Source organism: Chelonia mydas, chromosome 7, assembly GCF_015237465.2.
Source record: "Chelonia mydas isolate rCheMyd1 chromosome 7, rCheMyd1.pri.v2, whole genome shotgun sequence".
Lineage (NCBI taxonomy): Eukaryota > Metazoa > Chordata > Testudines > Cheloniidae > Chelonia > Chelonia mydas.
In genome coordinates this window covers 12,379,221-12,398,214 of record NC_057853.1, presented here as the reverse complement: position 1 = coordinate 12,398,214, position 18,994 = coordinate 12,379,221, and the positions used below count along the sequence as shown (strand labels likewise).

Below are 18,994 nucleotides of genomic sequence, written 5' to 3'. Positions count from 1 at the left end.
AGCTATGGGGGAACTCTTCAACATTGGCCTGACTTCTGCAATTAGGGCATTTATTTGGAGGGTACCTGCCAGAAACCCCAGGGCCACAAACTCTAAGTTTCCTCACTTCTGAGCTGTTTTTACATCAAGCAAGTATCATGCCTTTCCTCCCTGGAAGGAATAAACTACCTGAAAAGAACAGTTGCTGGGTTCTCATCAGGTGGAAGGAAGAGCCCAGGGACTGAGTACCAGGAAACATTCTGAAAGTTTGAGAATCCTAAGGGGATGGTATCCAGGGCTGTTTTCAGCCACAGGCACCCCTTCATGGTTGAGTAGGTTGCTGCCCCTTTGTTCAGCCAATTGCTATTTAATCCCATGTCTGGTTGTTCCCTATAACATCAGCCCTCCAGCAGGATCATTAATAATCTCTCACCACTTGGGGTGGTAAAAATTCTCGTAGATCAGGAGGCTGGTAACCCTAGCAAAGGACCAACAGTATCTACCTTAAGATTAGCTTTGCCTGGAGTTCAGCTGCCTTTGTCCTTCAGGCTTTACTAACCCCTCTGCTGGGTTGGTAGGGGAACCCAGGCCCACCCCCAACTCCGGGTCCCAACCCAAGGACCCTGTGGGAAGCTGCTGGAACTGGTTTTTTGCAATCCCTTACTGCTTTCTACCATGCCTCTCTTGTAGGCTTTCCCAGACTCACATTCCATGATCCTCTTTTTTCTAGAGGTCCAGTTACCTAGGCAGATTCCTTCCAGTCCATTGCTGAATGAGCCTGCTTTCTGTGGTTCTCAACTTCTCTGTCAGTCACCCCTCCCTTCCAACCTGCAGCCTTTTTATCTCCTCAGCTGTTGTAGGGCCACCAATTAGCCCCAGCTGAGGGGGCAGCTCATCCCCCCTGTTAACCCTTTAGCAGGTGGTACAGCATGGGGTCTGTACACCTCATGACAGAAAGCAACATTCCCTTGGCTCTCAAATGAGCACTAGCCTCTCCAGGGGTGACCCATATTTGCACTGGGCAACTAATGAAAGCTAAGACTGATCAAATACTGTATTCAAAAACTTTCATGGTGTCAAGGTGCCACCAGACTCCTTGTTGTTTTTGTATTCAAAAAGTGTCACAAAATTGTTCAAATACATGATTCACCTACTATAGTCACAAATTATTCAGCTAATTCAATAGGCTGGGAAATATGAAAGCGTCATCATTTAGCCTAAAAGTATCATGAACACAAGGAAATTCACATGAACAATAGTGTTGTCACCATACTACTCGCAGACCTAAAAACACCTAAACTAAAGACCTAAACTAAAGCCTTGGGGATTCTGTCTGCATCTATGCAAAATCCTAGTGACTTCCATGAAGCTTTATGAGGGCCCTGGTGGATGGAACAGCTTGCAAGATCGGGGCCTGAGTTACGCTGATTAATATTAGCACAACTAACACTGTACAATGATATAAACAGTAATGCTGATCTGGTAGAGACCATTTATAATGTATGGATTCCCCCCCGTCCCTCCCCAGTTTCAAACTCAATCTCCCATACTTGGGGATAGGGTGGAGAAAGAGAAACAAATATTTGGAAGCCACATCTACAGTGCAGGGCACAAAACAATCCTCAACAAATATTAAAATACCATAAAAGTCCATTGTATTTCTAACTATGTTGAATGGTTGGTACAGTTACCCAGAGGAAGCAAGGGAAACCAATTGGAGACCTTGGGTCAGCACCATTTTTTACCATGCACATTCACCTAACATACACAGGCAATTACTGCCACTGCATACATAAATTAGGCATTTGTGCATGCAAATGGTCTACGTAAGTGCATGCACAAATCAGATGCAAAAAAGAGCAAACAAAACTTATTTTTGTCTTTGGGCCACAGCTTCATGGGAGAAAAATAAAAAACAAATCAAACCTTAAATGATGCTCAGATGTCAGACAGCACTAGCATTAAGTCAGAAATGTTTGTAATGGGCTTTTCCTAGAATGTAAGTAATACTTTTTCTAAATAAGTGTCAGGAATCAAGGCCTGCAGCAGAGCCAGTCTCACAGCACCCTAAAGAGTGCAGCAGGCTGCCGGATTGGATGCACTGCCAGATTGGTTGGAAGACTCAGCAGACCAGCTCTCAAGCTGCAGTTCAGCAACTACTCAAAGCATTTGCCTATGGCTATGATAACTCCTCTGCCTGTTTGTTCCCAGCCCGCTCCAGTTTTGCCTCCCTCCAGGTAACCTGGTTCTGACCACGGGCTCAGATTCTTGTCTCTGGCTGGGACCCTTGGCTCTGACACTGGCCTCTGATTCCTGCCTACCAATGCTTGTTCCAACCAGCAGGAACAACCATCCACGTCCCAGTAATTGACAATAAGGCTAAACGCCTTAAGTGGTATTGTACCTTCCTTTACTACTTTAGGTTACTGGGGCTATTCTTAATTCCTCAGGGGAATGCACAAAAAAGCCCTGCTCTTTGGTTGTCACAAAATGATACATTAGGCATTATTTGCCACCTCCGTTAGTAGGCCAGATTCCATTACTGCACCCAGCCCATTTGGCTGCATCAGGTTCTTGACAAGGACATCAAATGTATAACTTTGTGCTTGGTCAAGAAGTCACATGAGGGATAGGAATTGTTCCAGGGATGGGGAGATAACAGATACAAAGGAACAGACAGCAGTTCTATACATAAACAAGGAATGCTCTGCAGATGGGACTGCCATGTTTTGAGGGGATTTTTTCCCCCTTAACAATAAAGATAAGGAGCTTTAATGAGCTAAAAATATCCATATCCATCCACATAAGACTAGTATGATCTGGGGTCTTGTGATTTTTCACTGGTTTGGGGCTTTAAGTTGTTACAGCAGAGTGGTTCTTTTTTTGTGTGTGTGATTATTTTTTAACAGCCGTTTTATTTTGCAGAGTTCAGATCTGTCAGCCTACCTTTGAAATTCCCACTGACCCTGAGGGGAGAGCTAACAGCAGAATGATGCCAGGATCCAGTCCAAAGTTTCTTGCTATGCATACACCTAGGTTGTTTGGAAACATGACCACACGCACATAGTTTGTAATACACTCTTGCAAGAATGGGTTTATTAACTCTTATTTACACACTCTGGGGTCAGATTCTGGTTCACCATGGAAGTGGACCCAAAACAAGTAGACATTAATGTTATTATTATGTATCCTGTGAAAGAATCCATGATCCGCAGTCATGGACAAGGACCCCATTGTGCTAGGTGCTGTAAAAACAGAACAAAAGACAACCCCTGCCCCTAAAAGCTTTCACTCTAAGCAAAAGCAACATTATTGTAGCCACCATCATCCCTGACTCTCACCTCAATACCCCCCTACATGGATTATTTTACTAGGAGCAAGAACGATCAGCAGGGGTGCTCAGAACCCACAGTGATAACAGCGACATAAGTACACAGATAGATAGTGGGGATGTGCAATTCATGTTGAGATCAATGGACACATACTCACACAGATATGACCACTACCATCCTAAATCGCTATGCTCCACCCTGGAAAATCTCTCCACGATTCCAGCCAGGGGCCACACGTGGAGAGATCTCTCTACAGCTTTTGATTTTCGCCTGAATCTGAACAGCAAGTGTCTGCCCGGCATTCTAACCTGTACGACATGGTTTTGGCACTGTTGATAAATTGAATAGTCAATTGCTTGACCACACCTTAGTTCATTATGAAATATATTCAAGAGACCAAATAATATCGGTCAGGTTAATTGCTACAAGATTATAATAATATAGTACAGGGAAAAGGTTCAATACAATACCAGTCTCCAGGATGCTGTCTCACAAGCAGCGGTCTTACATTTGCCTTACACAGAAGGTGTGCCCTCAAACTTACACCCCTAAAGTCGTCTTTTTACAGCCAACCTGTTCACAAGGAAAAGATGTGCGACATCTGAAACTAAACTCAACCAATCAGCTTTCCACCTTGTTTCTGTGGTACCACAGTGTGCCCCTTATCTCTTTGTTATGAACAAATACAATCCTAGTACCAAGGGGCATGAGGACACCTCCTAGGCTTGTACCCGGGTAGACTATTCATATATCTTGGCCTTTTCCTTTGGGACAGTCAAATACTGTCCTAGGAGAATAACTCCCTACCTCTTCCTGTGGGGAAAACACTTTATGTCCTGATCCAGACCCATTTTTCCATTTACTTAAGCCAAAAGCTTACGGCAACTAATGCAAAGTGTTATGGGATACCTGATGTGGGTGAACATAATTGTGGGGAGACTATAATACATTCAGTTAACTTCCAAACACTTTTATTAATAAGATGCCTTACATCTAGGTATTGGCTGATGGGGTGTGCAAAAGCACACAGACAGCCAGAATCAGGCCATATATGGAAGAACCTCAGAGTTACGAATGCCTCCGGAATGGAGGTTGTTCGTAACTGAACAAAACGTTATGGTTTTTCTATCAAAAGTTTACAACTGAGCATTGACTTAATACAGCTTTGAAACTTTATTATGCAGAAGAAAAATGCTGCTTTTAACCATCTTAATTTAAATGAAACTGTTTCCTTACCTTGTCGATTTTTTTAAAAAAACTTCACCTTTTTTATTTTTAGTAGTTTACATTTAACACTGTACTGTACTGTATTTGGGGGTTGGAGCAGGGGCAGGGGTGAAAGTAACTTAAAGTCTTACTGGTACAGGGCCTAGCTCCGGGCCCCTGGAAGGGGTGGGGCCTCGGGCAGAAGGGGCGGGGCTGGGGTCAGCCACCCCCAGCCAGCCCTTCAGCGCTGCCCAGCCCGCACCACCCAGGGCTCCGGTGGCGATTTAAAGGGCCCGGGGCTCCGGCTGCTGCAGCTGAGCAAGCTTCCCCTTTTGCCCCCCCCCCCCCCCCCCCCCGGCAGCCTAGGGGCCTAGGGAGGGCAAGAAGGGCAGTGACGTTAAAACGCTGCCACAACAGGACCCTACTGGCAGGGCCACCGACTGCAGGTGGGGGAGGGAGAGGAAGGGGGACGTCAAAGTTTAACGTCGGCTGTGTACGGGCCTGTACCGGCGGCCACCTCTTACCCACCCCCTTTCACCTCAGGGAGTGTGGGTGCGTGTATGTGTTTCTCTTCTGCTGCCTGATTGCAAACTTCTGGTTCCAGATGAGGTATGCTGTTAACAAGTCAGTTTATAACTCTGGTGTTCATAATTCTGAGTTTCTACTGTATCAATACACATAAAGGGGCAGAAATATTTTTGTGGTGAACCCTTCACCCTGAATTTCCCCGACTTCTCTTCAATCAAAATCTGAACTGTAGTTTTACATTGAATCCTTTTTGTTCTGAATTCATAAAAGTCATTTCTGATCTTAAAAATGATACACAAAGCAGTTTTCTACATTCCATATGAAGCAATATGGATCTGGAGTATAAGGCTGCATCTTGCTATTATTCCAGATGCAGGAACTCCAACTGGAATTATGGGAGTCTTGGATACCAAAAATCAAGCAAACATGGGATATTGTCTTATAGACACTCTTCAAAAATGTTGGCCCAGATTGTGAGTGTTACTGAGAGGAACTATATCATAGTGTTATTGTTAGATGTTGACAGGAAAGCAATTCTTTAGTTAACCGTACAATACATTTTAAAAATCGGTTATATCTTGGTCATCTGCTGTAATTTAGGCTGCCTGTGTTTATCTTTCTTTCACTTTGCTGAGTCCTAAATCTGTTATTTCCTTTGGATGAAGAATACACAAAATGTATCTTATAAAACAAATTTCTGCTACTGGGAACTGCCCAGCGAAGTTCTCCAGTCATATGAACTACAGGATGTGCCAAACTGCCCTGATATAATTCAGATAATCATCAAACTGCATGTTCCATGTTATGTTCCATTTACTCATAATGAAGTATGATGTAACTCAACATGACCTATCAGGACCTCACATTTCAAGACAGCATGACAAAAAGCACTGAGTGGATGAATCTCTTTGTTGGGATTATGCTTCCCACTGATGGTTTCCTTTCAACAGATGTCTGACTGAGAAAGGACAAATATTTAATTGCAACTTATTATAAAACACTGAGTATATCAAATTCTGAGTTTCCAAGTAGCAATGCATTTTTTGTCCCTTCCCCCCTTTTCCATACACATTCTGCTACCCAGCTTCAATACTAGAGTAAGGCACATCATTTTTAGTAACATATAATCTGAATTAGTTATGGTGAGGCTTTTGTACTGGCAAAAAATGTTCTTTAACTAAAACAGAATTTTCTAGTTTACTGGACAAATACCAGAAGAAAATTGTGGAATCATGTGGGGTTGCTAAGCAACCAATAGTTCTAGTGTCACTTGTTTGTGATCAATTCAAGTCATTCATCAGGCTCTGAAGCACCATGCTAAGGAATTCCAACAAATTTGTTCCTTGGGAAAGCCACAGAGACTTCCTGCAACACAGTAACATTTTCATTCTTAGAAGATAAACTTAGATGTTCTTTTGATGAAATGTGATATGTTAATTCATTATTCTTAACATACTACTAATGGGCAAAGCTTTAATTAACTAACTACATCATTGTAACACATGCAAGATAAAATGGAGTAATTAGTACTGCTTAAAGGAGTCACTATCCTCTCCCACTGGGAAAATGAAGAAGGAAGCTTCCTTATCATGCAAACAATTGACCACAAACATCACTATATGTAATTTGCAGCTAGCTTTTGTTATTTTTTCCAGTGATACGTGATAAATTACATTTTTAATGGCAAACAAAATGTCTGCAGTCCAAACCACACTAGGTAGACCTAAAAGGCTGTGAATAATATAATCTTTCATTTAAAAGGAATGCTTATCTCTGGGCTTTCTGGAAAAAAGGGATGTACTATTATGCCTTTACTCATTAAGTTTAATTACAAATGTGGCACATTGTAATTATTATGGGCATTTACTTTCTCTATAGACAGTCAGTGAGTTAAGGATAAAACTGTAATCAAAATGCACACAATTGAAAACATAGTATCCTTACTGTCTCGTTTCAGTCTCTGGTTCAGAATTCAATGCCTCATATTCTGATTGTTTAAAATGTTGTACTGTATTACAAATTTCAAACAGTGAATGTAAAAGCTGTGCTTATATTTATGGTAAAACTGCTACAAGACCAATTTGCTTATAATTTTTTGGTCATGGACATTTCCCAGAATTTTCATACAAATCCTGGTTATTTTCTCCCTTGCATAAATTATTTTGTCCCATGTCTTGCTCTTGTTATCATAGGACCTGGTTTTGTAATCAACTTACTCAGGCAAAACTCCCACTGACAACAAAAGGACCCTTGCTTGAGTAAGTAATACAGAAGCTTGGTTCACAAGCCTTTTCAATTTCATTAAAAACAAATTGCCTTTCTAAGAGCAAATCATTCAGTACTTTGAAGATACCAAAAGGTCATATTAGGACATTAATGATATATCACATTAAAAAAAATCCTCCCTAAAATGAATATTCTATATTTTTGTTTTACAAGATGGTGACCAAATTTCGAAACAAAATGTTGTTAAGTAAATAAGATCTGCATGCATAGGATCATGGGTTATAGTGTGCCAATGATCATATGAACTGCTCCAATGTTTCCAAATTTGGTCACCATCTTCTAAAATGAATATTCTATATTTTTCCTTAAGGGAGATTTTTTAAATGTATAAGTCATAATCTCTCTCTTTGAGGAGCACTAGGGGTCAATTCATACTATTTATTCAGTAGTGCTCAGTGGTGCTTATGAAGTTCTTCCAAATACCGTTCCATTAACACTTATTTTCAACATAATTTAACTTTGTCAGATAAAATAGCACTGCACAGTCAAACAAAATGAGATTTGTCAAATCACTTGAGAAATTTCCCAACAATATGTATCAGATTACACTACTTCTAATGACCAGTAATAAATATATATGGCTATATATATGCATATATGTGGCTTTTTATCTATTAATGATGTATGAAAACATACTGCATTTTCAGACATGATTTTACAACTTCTCTGTCCACCTGTCTAAAATATGTCATGTCAAAAACTGGACCCAAATAATGTTAGTGATGAGCTGTGTGTGAAAAGGCAACTTCTGTTTCCTGGTACAAAGTCTTCTGTGGGCTGTTTGTTAATTTATTCTACTACATTGCATAAAAGCCTACTGAAATTATGCAATCAGAAAATGTAAGTGGAACCACTTATTAAATAAAACTTTGTGGTTATCAAAATTATAAACAGATGCATCTTTTGATTAATAACTTGGATTGTACAATGAGAATACCATTAAACTACCATACATCACTAATACCAATAGGTTCTTGCATTTCTCCCTACTTTTGGTGAGTTCATCTACATTTTATTGCAAAAATGAATTACCACAACTTTAATAAAAGATGTTAAATATTTGAAAGAAAAAGAGATGACTATTGAAAAACGACACTCGCCCCCCTACCCCAGCACCACCACAAGAATCTGAAAATATATATCCCCAACGGAAACTGAAATTGAGGCTTGCAAACTTGAACTTTCACAAAACAATGTGAATTCAGAAGAAACAATCCTAAAACTAACAGTCACCTCAAGCTATTTGTGTTTGTGATCTTAGTTACATAGATACCAAACAGATCTTCTCTTCTTCGCCTGCCATTTCTGCTGAAAGTTTCCCCTTATTTCCCCTGCAGTGCAAACTTTCGCTGGACAACAGTTTTGCACGGTGTGTCACAGCATGCATTTAAGAAAACTGCATCAAAACTGCCTGAACAATAAGGACAGACCATCTCAAAATGCCTCGGACTCAGAAAATGCGTGAAGGACTAATTGGGGTCTTGCTCCCCAAAACATGTGTGAAGGGACGATCTCTGTCCTAGAGGCACTGTGAAGCGAAGCCAAAGAGCAAAAAGATTCCAGAGCTCAGCTAAGACCTGCCAACCCAGCTCCCTCGCACAATAGTACTGATCTGAGTTCCCTGGGTGCTTTCCAAGACTCCACCGAGCGTTAAAGCGTTTGCAGTTTGCATCCAGCGACTAGGCACATCCATAAAGCTACGCCGCTGTTGGGGGTTTAACTCCAGCCCAGCCGCTCTGCTCCAGGGAGAGCCTGCTTGACATACAGACGTAGGCATGAGGTTTCAGTGCAATCAGCTGCTTTCCGAGCCCTTTAAACCCCCTGCCTCAGCATGTCTGCCTCAGCTTCCCACTATCGCCTTGCCTCCCCCCACCCCAACATCGGATCTGATGTTTCCCCTGGGCAGAGCGGCTTTTTTGCAAGCAAGAAACCCACTGGCCTCACAAGCCCCCATCAAAGAAAAATACCCCCCTCCCACCCCACTTCCCACCTTCTACCCTCATCCAACCACACCTCTACCCAACCAGTACCTGGGCTTGCTGGTTCCAGCTCAGGGCGGGCGGGGAGGGGGCTTGCTTTTTGGTGGTTAAGGTCCCTCGCTGGGAAGAGCCCGGAGTTCGCAGGGGAAAGGGAGAAGCGCCCGGCTGGAGCTGCGGTTCTTGGGCAGCGGCTCCCCCGTCCCAGCGCTCCGAATTAATCGCTTCGCCTTCCCCCCCACCAAAAAGGGGGAACGCGCTGAAAGGAAGAAGGCTCCCTCCGTGACTGGCATCAATATCTCCTTCGGCGGAGCTTCCCGGGAGCCATGGCAACGAGCCCCTAAACCTCCCAAATCTCCCCCCGGCTTCACACACACACAGAGAGAGTGGCGGCTGCTCTGGGGCTGGCCAAGCCGCTCGCGCTCCCCAGCACCCGCACAACCCAGCCAGGCTGGGGAAGGTGCGGGGAGGGGCGGCAGCCTGCAGTTCCCCGGCACACGCCCCTCTACCGCAGCTGGAAGCTGCTGCCTTCCTCCCGGGGGATCGGGGGCAGCAGCAGAGCAAAAGCCAGCCCTGCAAAAAGGGGTGCGTGTGTGCAAATTCCTCCCCCCCACACCTGATTCAGCTGCAAGGTGGGGAGCAGTTGGCAAGGCAGCCGGACCCCCCTCCCCCCCCCAACTCTAAGGCAGGTGGGGAGCTCCCACCTGATGCAGCCGCTCCCTCGGGTCGTGTCAATCCGGATCAGCGGAAGGGCTGAGCCGCGGCAGGGCAGCCCCTTGAGGTGGGGAGCGAGCCGCCCAGCTCCCAGCCCAGGGGCGCGTGGGAAGATCGGGGTCTTCTCCAGCGCAGGAGCAGAGCGAGGCGGGGTTCCCCGGGCTCCAGCGCTGGGTGGCTCTTCCCCCCCCCCCCCGGCTGAGGCTCACCCCTCTCTCCCAGCGGGCTGCAGCGAAGTGCCCGTCTCCTTCCCCAGCTGCCAAAGGGCGAGGAGCGCAGGGTGCCGTCCCAGCATGTTCGCACTTTCCACTCCCCCCTCCTCCGCCACGCTGGAGGCTTGGGAGCGCGTGGAGAGCTGGGAACAGCGACTCCAAACTCCCCGGGTGCTGGAACAGTTTCTATAGTGGGGGTGCTGCTGCTGGAGACCACCTATTTGGTGACTGTTATTACTGTTCCAGCCAGGGATGCGGCAGAACCCTCAGCACCCCTATCCCAGGGAGCGTGGCTGAGGAGGGGCACGGGGCTGGGGGTGCCCCAGGACCCCTCTGATAATCAGGGGCCAAGAGTTGAAAGCCACAGCCAAGGACCTTTGCGGCCTGTGTTAAGGACCCACCTTCGGAAGCCCCTGAGATGCGGTGCCTCGGAGACCACCAACAGAGCACTTTGGAAAGACACAGGACAAAATAGCATATTCTTGACTGCACGTGGTTCATCCCTCTTCAGTAACTGGCACAACTGAAAACTGCAAAGAAAAGGGGCAAAAATCAAGAAAAGGAAAATAATGGTTGAATAGTGGGGTGGGGGAGCACCCTACTGGCAAGACCCTTGGAATAAGGAACTGAAGGGCCAAGGGCGCTCGTAGAGAGCCCACTATCTAAGTTAATTAAATCAATGGGACTAAATAAAACACCAGACTCTTTTCTTGCATCTAAATCAGACCTCTCCGTTTTCCACCAGAGACAAAACTTTATACCCTCCCTATACAAGGCAGGTGCGGTAAGTAATTATTACCATAGCAGATTCGTTAAATTAGAGTGTTCTGAAAGTTAATTAATCCCACATCATTTGAGACTCCTTTCAGCATTGTTTTTCTCCACCTCCCCTACCTTTCTTTTCCCCACCTAGCCAAATTAACTTCTTTTGAATTAGTGAGCATTTGGAATCTCTGGAACATATTGAACGAGTGGAAAGGTTGGCTTTACGTCTGGGTATTTTCCTTGAATAACCCGTTTATTCCATAGAGTAACATTGAATTTTCCCCTGTGTTAGGCAGGAAGGTGAAGACACACTATCACCAATCTGTCACCCATGTTCTTAAAAGACTTTACCCAGGAAAGAGGGGAGGGGATTTTGTGAGTACTTGGATTTCTCATACAGTTTCCTACTTCACTGCTACCTGGGAAATGTGACCTTTCCATTTTTTCCCCTCTGAGCTTTGTCTGATGCGATGAACAAAAATGATCATAAACACACATTAAACCATAACACCAGACTGAGTGAAGGGCTAGGACTCATGGGGATTATTACCACTGGGGTTACAGATTTTTAAAATAAATTTAAAATAATTTTTAAAATTAGAAAGTGTTGATGTACCAGGGAACCATTGTTGTCCACCTCCGGCAAAATTGTTTAGGTGAGATTATTTTTGGACAGGACGTGAATAAAATGGCACATTAGGCTTGGGAAATGATGTTTTAAAGCAAATGAGGTAATAGGAGAGAAATTCTGCAAGCTAATAAGAAAGATGGTAGTATAATTTAATATATTTGTTTTGGATAAGGAAACTGAATGCAAAAATCTATACTGAGTCAGTGCTATGGTTTACATTTCAATCATGTAAAATCAACCAATATACAGTCAGAATTTTCTCAGTAACTGTAACTCAGCCAATTTGTGACTATAAGGTTGCTGAAATTTACAACCAGATGCAGAGGGGGAAAACCTGCCTCTGTGCAAGGGAGCTAAGTTCGGGTTGCTTGGAAAAGTCACAATATTGAATTCCTAGATTTATCTGCAATTAGGGCCTTGCCCAAAGCCCAGCAAAGGAAACAGGATTCTTTCCATTGACTAAAGTGGACAGTGGATCCGGCCTTCACAGCTAAACCCTAAGTCTATTTGCTGGTTGTGAGTCTATTCAGTCCAAACACAGTGGGGAAAAAATGTTACATTGACATGGCACTGCTCTCCAAAGCAGCTGAGAACTCAGCAGTGGGTCTCCACACCTTTATGCACAAGAAACCTCTGCAAACTAATGTGAATGGATCAATGGTGATACTAGTAAAGCAATTTTCTATCAGTGTTAGGGCCCTGAACGATGGATGCGCTGTGAAGCCGCATGGCCCAGTATCAGCATTGGAGTCAAATAGCAGACTGTACCCATTACCAGCCATTTCCTCATATACACAGCAGAAGCCAGGAGTGGGCTGATTCTTTGACTTCTGAGAGCTTCACTTGCATGGCTGGTTAATCTAGCCCCAGCTTTGCTATGTTAACTCACAGTTTCACTGAGAGGACTGACTCCTTTGCTCATTTTTCTGGGTTTCAGCCTATGTTTCCCTTGCCTGTAGAAAAAAACAGATAGATGGATGTAAAACAATCAAGAATACTTCAGCTAAATAAATAATTGGCTTACAATTATAATGCAAAATACGTTGTTACTAATACTAAGATAAGACACTAGTGAAAAACTCTTTTATCTAGAGGCCACAGTTTCTCTTAGATGTGGTGTAAATAGACGTATTCCATCATCCTTCGGACTTCAGCGGATAATGAAAATGAACAAATGTTACATGCACTCAATTCATTCTTAATATGGGAGGAAAACAAAGACACATGAGGAACACAAAGACAGTTCAGTAACATGGGTACTTCTAACCAGCTGGTTCCTCTCTCCCTGAATTGCTTGCCTGAAAATAAAAGATGTGCTTCAAAATATCATCCATTTGGCTAGAGAGACACAGATAGGGACATTGGCCAAATCTGTCAAACCCAGGTGCCTAAATATAGGCTCTGACGTTCATACTAAACACCTACATAAAAGTGGCTTGATTTTCACAGGTGCTGATTTTTTGCCCATTGATTGCATTTTAAAAATACAGTACACATTAAATATATATCATCTTCCCAAATCAAATGCCAGAGTAAAAGGTTGAGTAATTTAGCTCAGGGTTTCGCCAAAGGAACCCGGAGTTGTAGAGGGTCAAGCTATATCTGACTTTATTTTTAAAAATAGGTAGTACTTTCATGTAATAAGTTATCATTCAAAAAGGCCATTTTCAAAGTCATATAGGAGGGTCAGAGGTTAGAACTTGGATCTTCAAGCTCCCAGGGTGAGTGCTCGGTATTTGAGTCAAAAGAACAGCTGGATAATGTCTTCTTTGGCGGAAGAATCATTCTGCCCATAATTGTCAATACATACACAACTGTCATGTATAGTTGTTAAGAAAGATTATGTATTTCTGAGTGCAAACAATCTCAGAAACATTTAGGTGTATGAGTAGGTAGGAACACCAACAGCTGAATGCATTTTGTTACTGATAACATAGCCACAATTTGATGTAATTCCTAGAAGTATTACTCCCAAAAGCAACATTTCTGAGAAACACATAGTGGTGATGGAGAAGTTTATCGGCTGGCTTAAGTAACATCATGCCTACAAACGTTTTATGAGAATGACTTTTTTTTCTGGAAATTATATTTCAGCCCAGCATTTCAGAGTGTCGCATGAATTGCAGAATTTTGAGAGTAACCAATGAAGTGCAGTTCAATTGTAGCCATTATACCAATTCAAATGATTATTATTGCTCTTATTAAAAATATTACAGAAGCACTCAAAATCTTCTAGGAAGTCTGTAAACACATACAAAGACACATCCCCTGTCCCTAAGAGCTTTTAATCTTAAAAGGAAAAGCACAGATGAAGGAACAGGGAAAGAGGTACAACATAAAGCAAAGAAAACAAGGTGATGACTGGTGCACATCTTATGAGTTCCTTTTAAAAATAAATATGTGTGCTAATATAAAGCACTCACCTTTATCTTTGAAAGGCAGAAAGTATAAGGGTCTTGATTGGCATAGTGAAAGTTACAGCAGGACATAATGAAAACTGCTTACTTCTTGCTTCAGAATAAGAACAAGGGGAAAGTCAATGAGATTAAAGGGCAGCAAATTTAAAACAAATAGAAGGACATACCATTTTACACATTTACAATCAACCCTTGGAATTCAGTCTTCAGAGGTCATTAAGTCAAATGCTGTGGCTTTTTAAAACTAGGGCATTTTTTTAAACACCAGATAATTTTATGATTGCTAATAACATTTGTAGCCATGCAAGCTAAAACAATAATGAGGGTAATCAAATCTCATGCTTCAGGGCATAAATTGATTACTTGAGGGGGTCATGAAGGGTATTTTTTTAACCACTGAGTACAAGATTGCACAATTGACTAGGTGCATAACAAGAGGGTTTGCTACTGTAGATAGACCAATGGTCTGATCTGTCTGACAAATCTGGTGCTCCTTCAGGGAAGCTAAGAAACTTAAGTTCTAGTCCTGCTATTGACTTTGATTCAAAAATTTGATTTTTACTGATAGGGATACCATCAACTTGAATCTAGTCAATTTTAAAATGAATTAAAAGTAGTTTCAGGTGATACTACACCTACTTGAGTCCAGTTGCCAATTTTTTGTGATTTTACAGTCACATTTTCCTACTTTTAAAAATGTTTAATCTCTTATGAAAAACCCCCACAAAAAACAGAGGCAAAAGTTAATTAACTGATTATATGGGGAAACTGTGAAATTGGCTAAATGAAATTGCATAAAGCATTGCACAATGCATAAACTTATTTATGAAAAAGAAACAATTATTTGTTTTTGTCATCTCTTCCACTTACAGTGATTCTAGGTATCACTTGTAACAATAGAAGGCAGAAAGAAGTGTGACTTTTAAGATGATGGTATCCCCTTAATTAGAAGACTTTCAAGTAAAATTCATTTTCTCAGGGCACTTGGTGATGGCACTAGAATTGTCTGTAAGGCTCTTCTCTGCATTAATGCAAAAGTCTTTGGTTGTAATTTACAGTATGTTACATTACTGGCTTTTGAGGGGGGGTAAGTGAGACCTTTAACATTCTGGGGGGCAGCGGGGGAGGTTTGTACTGAGTAATAGTGACATTCCCAACAAAACACTTCAATACGAAATTGTACGGTACAGTAACTCCACAGTATGAGTTCCAAGTACATGCATGTGTTGAAAGGGTAGGCTTGCTGCCTCAGTGTAGTTAGTCCCTCCACCCTAGACTCCTCTTTTTGGTGCATTGCCCAGTTATCTAGTTGGTGTTTGCCAGCTTTTAGCATGGAACTACAGAACCAAGGGTCTGAAATGGAAATACAGATTCCTGGCAACCGTGTGCCAGAACAGAGTGTGCCTATTCATATGTCTCTGAATGGGCCAAGTTCACTTTATAAAGAAAAGCCATTATGGAATAACACAAGTTGAAAACACACACACACACACACACAATCTGAAAAAGTCTCTGTCGCCATTTTATAACTTCAGAGGAATCAGGCAGATTTTTTTCTGAAATTTAAAACAACAAAATTACCCCAATGCTGTATCCTTATGTGATTCCATTCTGAAACCAATTTGGACAGCTAAACTACAGACTTCCTCCTTCCCCAAAAAACATTCATACCCTTAAAAAAACAGCAGTGTGAATACTACCAATAGAATACAAAACCTGTAATGTGATGGTCAAGTAATACCGTCATATTGAAATCAGAACACTAAACTGATATTTTGCTAATGTGATTCATTTGCATAAATATAGTGTTAGATACAGCATTTTAGCATAATATTGGCATTTTATATTGTTTGATAGTAAGGTTCTAGTTCAGAAGGCCAATTAAGTACAGTACTTTTTCATAGTGATCAGGCCAGTTAGATCAGTCTGAGAACCCTCCTTTCAGATCCAAATTTTACTATTATTACATGGCTGAGAACAGATAATGAAAATTATAGTTCACTCACTCCTTCCTGGCTAGAATGCAAAATATCCAAAATTAGCATCTGAAAGCAAAGCATAATAAATAAAGCTACAGGGCTTAAAATATAACACTCAAAATGCAATTTAAAATGTAAAATAATGCTAATAATACTAATATGTTGAAACAGCCAAGAGAAATTAATCCACTATCCTATTCTGAAACCTCAAAAGAACATTGAGGCTAATATTTCAGGGTTTCATAACATGGCAGCATGGAGAAGAATAAATATCAATTGGTAAATGCTATTGAATAATATTTTGGACCTGTAAGATTGCTGCTGAGAAATGTTGCTTATTTCAAAAGCATATATCTGACTGTTATATCTTAAACACTTTATCAGATGATGCAAGATTTGATAAAGCCCTAAGCTTAACATTGATTATTAATATCATATGGCATTTTCAGGAGGCCTGATCCAACTTACGATGAAGTAAATGGAAAAAACTCCATTGACAGTAATAGGAACGGGATCTGGCCCTAGAGGAATTCCACTCTTTTTTTAAAAAGCACAACGTGGATGTAGGGAAAATGTACTTGAAAGTTAAAATACGATTCCTGTACGATAAAGATAAGAGGCAGAGTTCTGAACAGAGGTGTTCCGTTATGAAACTTACAGAATGATTTTACATTAAAATAGTATCTTTCATCATAATAGACTCCTAAGAGCTTTATAAACTGTACACACTGGAGCAAAAATGTAACACTGCTTCTTCAACCACCACAGAAAACAGTAACAGTACCATGTGACTCTGTGTAAGGAGTTCCTCACTTTCTCTCTTTTTTCTTTTATCTAACCAACACTACCAGGGAATTTTACATAATCAGAAGATAGCCAGATTCCCAGATGTGGATTAAGGCACAAGATCTCTTAGTCTTGTGAAAAAGTGCCTGTGGATATGTCATAACCACATGAAGTCAGAACCTTGTTTAAAAGTCTTATGCAAGGCAGCATCATACTGGGGCATTAGAGCAACTATTATACTCTCTACGTTGCTTCCCTTGTAAGGGTCTTCCTTACAAGTAACGATCCAGTCAAATGATGCCTTGTGGGTGAAAACAGACAACTTCAAGTGTCGTGGCTACAGTCTATAATTAGTGCTCCCATTTGCAAAAAGAGAACAGAAATACTCAAACACTGATTATTACCTGGCCTTCCCAGTGATTAATAGTTTTCAAACCACCATAGTTAAAACATCCATCAATTTCTTACCATTTTTAACCATTTAATTAATAGCACTTACAAACAGAGTTATATGGAGGTTTGAACCTCATGAATAAACTTGAGATCAACATGCTGTCTCAGGAAGATCAGATGCATCTGCTGGACAGGTTTAAACCATTCCAGGAGACTGAGAACACTGTACAGGAGCACAGTGCAGGAAAAGTTCCAGGTGAAAGTGCCTTTGGAGCTGTCTTTGCTAAAACATTCCAAGCACAGCTGGTACTAATCCTAAAAAAAGCAATCAAGGACATTTATCGAAAAGGAATCTTGTCTCATGACATGAGTATGGCATTGATCTTACTTATAAGAAAGATAAAAAGGGGAGAGCCGTGGAGATTTACAACACATCTTCCTCCTGAACATGGAAGGTTAGACACCAGACAAAATATAAGGGACAAAACTTATTGAGGTTACTCCTATACTTATATGTGGTGTCCAGGTGAGGGTTGTAAAACAAAGGCTACCAGAGGGTAACACATGAAAAATATTTAATGGACCAGGTACAACTGTTAGGAATTCTGGCTGAGATATTCACAGGGGCCCAAGGGGATTAGGCTTTCAGCTCTGATTGAGCTTCAAGGATTTGGGTGCCTTTTTCCTTTAGGCCCTTTGAAAATCCCAGCCTCCAGCTATAGCTTTGTTTCTTGATGCTGATGAGGCCTTTGACAGGATCAAACAATATTATTTAATTTAAGTGCTAAGAAAATTTGGATTCAGTCCAGTCTTTTTAACATGCGTAGAAAACTTTCCCCATTTGCATCAGTCTTAATTATTGGTATTATGATATCACCCTTTTGAATAAGACAGCAGCCAAAAATTAAAGGCATCCCCGTCAATAAACATAATTTAATATCAGTCTCTGAAAAGATATTTTCTGTCTACCGAATAATCCAGGCTCTTTAATTCCACTTTTATTAGATTCAAATGATCCATTTTCCTCTATATTTGAGATTCCTTCTAAATTGGAATAATTCATACTTAACAGATACATCCAAAAGGCCAGACTTACACCGTACAATGTTCATGGCTACCCTCCTATATACACAAAGAAATAATATACTTGGGAGAAAAGGTGTGGGCACAACATCCCACAACATGTGGGCATTGCAGGCGACTGATCAAGGTTATTATTCTTTTGTTTTTCTATAGGAAATGAAACAACTTCACTGATCTCATAAGATGTGAAGAAAATAAAATAAATAAAAACAAAAAATAAAACATAGCTGTCTGGACAGATGTGATCACCTGTACCATTTAGCTTTCTGCACCTACTCTCTCACGAAGTGGCTTGATTCTTTTAAAAAACTAGCTCTATCCCAGTTTGGATAAGAATAGTTAGGATGTTGACTGAACCATTTGGAGCTCTTGCATTCACATGTATACTTTCCCTGACCTCCATATCTAGGATGTCAAGAACATAGCTAAATTCAATCTAGACAACTTGCTGTTAGCTACTACCTGGAACAATCCACACTTTCCAATTACATTTCAGAACTCTTACAAAGACTACTGGGTAGATAACGATATAGAAAAAAAAAGACCTATGATCTTCAGGAAACTGGCAGCCTTCAAAATCTACATAATAAGTATGAAATGTCTTTGTCATGCAGTCCAATGTATCAACAGTCATGCAAGGTTATTAACACAAGCAGGAAATCAATAGTGCACAGTAACTTGCTTTCAACTAAAGTTTTACTTTAAAA

At 41.3% G+C, this 18,994-nt stretch overlaps 1 protein-coding gene across 16 annotated transcripts in view; it reads right to left on the bottom strand.

Annotated features, from left to right (window-relative positions):
* Positions 1-12,587, bottom strand: part of CHL1 (cell adhesion molecule L1 like) — a 194,568-nt gene extending 181,981 nt beyond the window's left edge. For 4 of the 16 annotated variants that reach the window (XR_006292260.1, XR_006292261.1, XM_043551566.1 and 1 more), the window contains exon 1: positions 9,362-9,782. The gene's annotated coding sequence lies outside the window, so the exon portion shown is untranslated. Of the gene's footprint in view, positions 1-9,361; positions 9,972-10,011; positions 10,370-10,634; positions 10,764-12,518 lie in introns of those variants that run through there. The other 12 variants (XM_037904185.2, XM_037904186.2, XM_037904188.2 and 9 more) reach the window with 10 other exon arrangements.
* Between the last annotated feature and the right edge of the window lie 6,407 nt (positions 12,588-18,994).